Source organism: Meles meles, chromosome 2, assembly GCF_922984935.1.
Source record: "Meles meles chromosome 2, mMelMel3.1 paternal haplotype, whole genome shotgun sequence".
Lineage (NCBI taxonomy): Eukaryota > Metazoa > Chordata > Mammalia > Carnivora > Mustelidae > Meles > Meles meles.
The window spans coordinates 78,142,204-78,149,108 of NC_060067.1; positions in this window are offsets into that span (position 1 = coordinate 78,142,204).

Here is a 6,905-nt window from a genome sequence, read left to right on the forward strand (position 1 = left end):
AGAAGACCACTTAATAACACATTGATCAACTGATGGAAAGAGCTATAATGGGAGAAATGTTGCTCATTTCATATCAACTAAGACTCAGCAAAAGATTTTGCTGCACTTTCCTTTCAGACACATTTGACATGTAACAAAGCAATAATGTTTATCAATGTATATTGATAATGCTTTGAAAGTATTAAAATAGCATATTTTGGTGTTATATAAACAAATAAAGAAAAGTAGTTCAGATATCTTTAAATGTAAGATAAATATTAAATACTATAAAGATATATTACTGATACTGAGTATCAGTACTGATACTGAGTACTGAGATACTGAGTACTGATACTGAGATCCTGCAGATCTGTCTCTCACCAGCATGTGGAATACTAAGAATTTGTCTTTCTTGGCATTATCATTGCTTTGTACTATTCATACAGAAGAGTAATCTAAGAGCAAAATTTAGAAATATAACCCATTTAAGAAATATTTTCTTTTAGCATCTCAGAAGGCTTTTTGCCACTCCACTACAATGCAATTTTAATTAAACTAATGTTGTTTTTTAAAGATTTTTATTTTTATTTGACAGAGAGAGAGAGATTGAGATCACAAGTAGGCAGAGAGGCAGGCAGAGAGAGAGGGGGAAGCAGGCTCCCCGCCGAACAGAGCCTGATGTGGGGCTCCATCCCAGGACCCTGAGATCATGACCCGAGCTGAAGGCAGAGGCTTTAACCCACTGAGCCACCCAGGCGCCCCTAAAACTAATGTTTTCAATAAGTTTTGATCAGAGAACTCTAATTCAGTTACAGAAATAAAGACTAATATGTAATATTATTCTTTAACTTTTATTTTAAGTGAGTTAGGAAAAGGTGATTTTAGCCTCAAAAAAATTCATCCTCTTAAAATTTTATGCTGTTTCCTAAAATAATGTTTATAAATAGTTTTCTCAAAGCCTACTAGCTCCACAATAAAATCTTATATATTGAGATGTTCTTTCTGATATTTTGACTATAGAAAGACGGAAAGAAAGGAGAAGCAAGTTCTCTTATCTATTCATATATCTATGTCATTAGCATTGCTCTTGAAAATAAAAAAAGACAACTAAAAAAGTTTTTTTATAATCTTTTTTCCATTATAAACAACTTTTATTTTTGAATTACACCTTATCTCTAATTTTGTATTAAGGTATAACTGACATGCACCAGTATTTTAGTTTCAGGTTTACACCATACTGATCTGGTATTAGTGCATATTGTGAAATGACCACTTCAATAAGTCTAGTTAACATCTGTCATCATACACAATTACAGAACTTTTTCCTTGTGGTGACAACTTTTTGAGATTTAAAAGTTTCATGTAATTTTGATGTTCTGTGGAAATGTCAAAAAGTGGAGGCCAGTGTCACTTATATAATGTTGGACATAAAATAACACTATAAAACCACATTTGACATCATTATAAGCTACTATTTTGGAAGTTTACTCATGTTAAGCCATTAGCTTTAATAAAGTGGATTATGGTATATCCATCTGTAGTTTGTATTTAAAGCAGAAATTACCTGTTTTCATCAAAGGAGCTTAATACTTGACTAATGAAGCCTATACAATTAAATATTCTAAAGAATTTTTAAAACCAAAGCAAAGTCCGATAATAAAGTCATGATGTCACAGAGAGGTAGACTTGTAACATGAATCCAAATTCATGAGGCAAACCATGGGTGAAGTCGACAGCCAATATTTTGTAGAGAGTAGAAGAAATGTAAACAAATACAAATTCCTGAAGCAGGAAATTGGCAATCAGTATAGACGGCATGGGACAAGAGGGGTTTGAGATTCATGGAAGAGGATCCAGATCTGATTCAACAAAGAAATTCCTGAGACTTCCCTGGATAAGGTTGATCATCAATTTCTTAATGAAGACAAACTAGTGACTCACATCAGAATACCCTGAGCAATTTTTAAATTCTTCATTTAAACATTCCAGTATATTAATATTTCTCTCATGATCTCAGTAATCATTTCCAACCAATTTTTTCAATTAATTGCAAGTGTTAAAAACAACAGGCCCAGATTGGAGTCACTTATGTGAACCCCATTTTTACAAAGTAAGACTTAATAATAGTTTTAGCTCTCCCAGAAATGTAATCTTACACCAGTTAGTCAAACAGGAATCTCCTGATCAGTACTAGTTAGGTAGTTTGCCTGACAGACACTTGTCATCCCCTGTAAGAATAACCAACTTGTTTCTTGCTTATTATAATTCCTTATTTGTGCTCCCTTCCACCTATAGAAGTCTTTCATTTTGTACAGCCACTTGAGCATCTTTTTATCTCTTTGATTGGATGGTGCCCTATTTGAATTGATTTCTGCTAAAATAAACATTTAATTTTTAAAAATATGCCTCAGTTTATCTTTCAACACAGGAATTAAAAAAAATGTTAGATATAAATTCCTGAAGTCTGAGGACAATCCTATCGGTCAAGACACTGCTCTCTATCTTGTTAAAACTGCAAATGCCTTAAAAAGTTTAAGTGCAGGAGGATTTATTTCTGATATTTAGTAAACACATAGTTATATTAATCAATGTTGACTTGTCAGGGAAAAATCATGTGAATTTAATCTGCACATATTCCAATTTACCAATGATTGTCTCAAAAACAAGAAAGTTGGGTATACTGAAATCAGTATTTTCATTTGATACATTACCTTTTAAGTATTTATGTATACTTTCAGAAATAACCTTTGGAACAATTATATATGAAGTCTTTCACTGAGGAAATTTGACAACTATGTCCTTTCAGAGACCAAGGATAAAGCAATTTCCATTTTGTCAAATATGCTAAATTTTTCACAAATTGCTTTACATTATTCATTGATGCATCCTTCATTTAACAAGGAGTTATTGAGCACATGATGTATGTTAAATACCATGTTAGGTTCTAGAAATACAATAAAAGCCATCCCTTGTCTTATGTCACACTCTATTATATACCAAAAATATGTAGTACTGGCCAACGAAAACTGCATGGTGAGATGGTTGAAAGAAGGTACTTTGGTCTGCATTGCCGAAAAGCAGAATTTGCGATCCCAAGAAGAAATTCAACAGTTAGAGAACAAATCTAAATGAGGATGAAGTAACTAATTAAATCCTATCCTAATACATGCACAGATTTCAGAGCTCCTTCTTGGTATCATGACTCAGAGACTAGAACAACTTTGAGCAAGAACAGGCAGAAGAAGGGATAGATATATGATTTAGGTTCCCTCTGAAAACATTCTGGGGGACTCCCATAAGAGTGCCCTTCAGGTTTGTGAAGCCCTGTCACAGCATTCACATTACCTAGAAACAAAGAAAATATAATCTGCCCTTCCTTTTAGAAGGTCCAGAATCCCATTCTCTATTAAAAAAAAAAAAAGATGAATTTTTTATACCTACAATTAAATGACATATTTGCTTGAACACAGAATTGGGAATATTGAAATAACCGAGTACAGAGCATGAAATCAGTGTTTGTATATGTGTGAGTGTGTGTGGCAAGAGAGATATGATTATTCTCATGTCTGATTATACTCTTTAACTTTCAAGAATTCTATCCCTATCTTCCACTCCACAGCTTTTAAGAAACAAGGGGAAAAGAAAGGAAGGAAGGAAGGAAGGAAGGAAGGAAAAGGCAAGCAGGTGGCAGAAACTAAAACACTGAAAATATGGAGGTAAATAATGCAAGATAGACCTCTTACTCTGTTGAAATGAAAGACAGACTGAAACTTTAAAAAAAAAAAGTTTTAAAGTGATCAAATACGGTTATATTCAACTACATAAGTTTTAATATTTGAACCCTTGACACAGAGCACAATATTTATAAATAAAGCATTGATAGGGACACCTGGGGAGCTCATTTGGTTAAACATGCAACTCAGTCATGATCTCATGGGTTACGGAATCTGGGCCCACCTCGGGTTCTGAGCTTAGTAGGGATTTTGCTTGAAGATTCTCTCCCTTTTCCCCATCTCCAAACTCATGCACTGCCATGCACGCACTCTCTTTCTGTAAAATAAATGAATCTTAAAAAAAAATGAATTTATGCAAATGTTGTAAAATATGTAGCTTGTAGCTTATAGAATTATGCAGTGGCAACCACAGGGCTGAGGTTGAGAATAGGGCCTCTGAACAAGAATGTATGGGATCAAATTCTGGTTCTGAGTGACCTAGAGCAAACCTCTGTCTTCGTTGGTTTCCTTAGCTCTAACTTGAGAATCAAAGAAGAACTATATCATAGGGTTGTCATAAAAATGTATGTGTCAGTTTGTATAAGTTGTTTATAAGAAAGCATGATAAATAGTGGGCATTTAGGAAACATCGGCCATATTCTATAACAGTTCCTTTGGGTTTTTTTGTTATTTATTTATTTATTTGACAGAGAGAGACACAGCGAGAAAGGGAACACAAGCAGAGGGCATAGGAGAAGGAGGCTTCCCGCTAGGCAGAAAGCCTGATGGAGGGTTCAATCCCAGGACCCTGAGATCATGACCTGAGCTGAAGGCAGATGTTTAACCAACTGAGCCACTCAGGCTCCCCTATCCAACAGTTCTTTAAGCGTTGTACTAGGTGATACCTTTAAATAATTAAGAGTAAAAAAGTAAAGATCAATAACATATTTTGACTTATTATAGGAATAAAAAGAGGAAGAAATTCATTGGAAGATGATGAAAAGAGTCCCATATTTTGAAGCCTTATAACTGTAATTTTCTTCAAAATAATTTAAAATTGAGATATTGTATTATAGGGGAAAATTACATTTGTTAAATACAAATCTCTTACCCAGGAGAGTTTAGGATTAATGGTTATTTGATTCATTTACCACCAAAGAATCAAATAAAAAATAAGTGGGAAACTATTAATCTCCCATTATTGAATTAACAACTGTGCCCTTAATGTTTCAATAAAATTAAAAAGTGAAAAACAAAGTTTCAAGTAGAGATTTTTTAAAAAATCTCAACTTTCTGACTAATGTGAGGTCAAAAAGTTTGTATTATTTGGTTCTGAAAGTAAATATAAATAAGGCTATCATTAAATTTTAAGGATCAAAAAAGGCAAAGATATAAGAGGTCATCTGTTTTTCCCTTCTATAAATTTCTTTCCACCAGATTTTTTTCCCATCCATTTTCAGACATCCCACCCAGCATTTCTAAAATTTCCCAAGGGAAATAATATGGACTTAAATTAGAGGCAAACAACAGTTCTCATATCTAGTAACTTTTTGGAGAGCACAGCAGAGAGGCTTATATGATATCATAAAAATGCCTTGAGATAAAGAAAATAGAAAAATAAATTCAGATTTCCTTTTTAAACCATTAACATTCTAGATAAAAATCACACAGTCTGATGAAAGTTTTGATTACGCATCATGAATTCGTCTACAATTTCCCCTTCCTTAACTACATGATTTTGAGGCCCCAGTAAAATACAACACGATTGCTGGTGGTTTAGAATAACTTCCTTCACAGATTTCCATTTGAAGCAGGTCTATACTGTGTTTCAAGAAAGAATTGCCCACGTGTATGTTAAAACACATCCAAACTTCATGAAATTATTCTGTCCTAAACTATTCCTAGAAAAATAAAAGGAACAGCATTTCACAGCATGAATATACTTGCTCTCCTCATGTTTCTTTATGAGATGGAGCTGACTATACACAGGACTATCTGAGACCAACCTCTACAGATTTAAAATTCAGTGGCCAACAATCTCAAAGATGAGGAATCAATTTCATTATTCTTTTTAATTCTCTAGTACATTCCAAACAACAATTCCCTGACCTTACAAATATTGTCACAAACAAAGTTGTTCAGTCAAGCTGCACAATGAAACTCCTTTGCTCTCCCACTCATCTATCAATGCCGGCATTAATTTATTCATTACATTTATACTTCTTGGAACTCTAATTTGTCTAGACCTTTTTGTTACTCTTGTGCTAAAAAATGAATAGAGAACTCTCAGCTGGTGCATATTTATGCAGGATTTTAAAATAGCATATTTTGATTTATAACTAAGGCCACAGAAAGCATCTTTTAAAATGAAAAGATAAAGCAGTCTTTTCAGTATTTGGGCTATTTAAATGAATGGCTATATTGAACTTGCAGTTAAAATTGTTTCTTATTACGGCTGATAGAAATGGGCCAGGAACTGCTTCTTTCCTTAATTCACAAGACTTGTTATAAAAATCAAAAGCTGTAATATATGTAAAAAGCACTTTGAAAATCATAAAACACTCTATGTATGGAAGGCATAGTCATTACTATTAATAAACATATGATTCACTTCTAGGAGTATCCAATGAAAACAGGAGAAAGCAAGAGCTAAAATTAAATGCAATGAACATACATCCACTCTCCAGAATGAGCAATATGCATATTGTAGCCTTTCCCTATATTAGGAAGAAAAATCTTTCCCTCCCTGTGGATACCACTTTATTCTGCATCCGATTGCCAGCACTATAGCTAGCAGCCTTTATGTGTGCAATCACTTCCTTCCCATTTGACTTACACTTTAAGGCATTATTTTATTTTATATATTTTATTTTTGTAAAGATTTTATTTATTTATTTGACACAAAGTTGGAGGAAAGAGAGAGAGAGAGTACAAGCAGGGGGAGCAGCAGGCAGAGGGAAAGGGAAAAGCAGGCTACCCATTGAGCAGGGACACTGCCCCCCCCCCACAATGTGGGACTCTATCCCAGAACCCTGAGATCATGACCTGAGCTGAAGACCGCTACTTAACTTACTGAGCCACCTAGACACCCAGCCATAATTTTAGATAATTTAGTAAATATTAAGATATCTGAGATATAGCAGAAGTTTTCAAGGTGTTAAGGTATATTAAAAGTTGATAAGCCATATACACAAATAACTTAGTAAAGGAAAA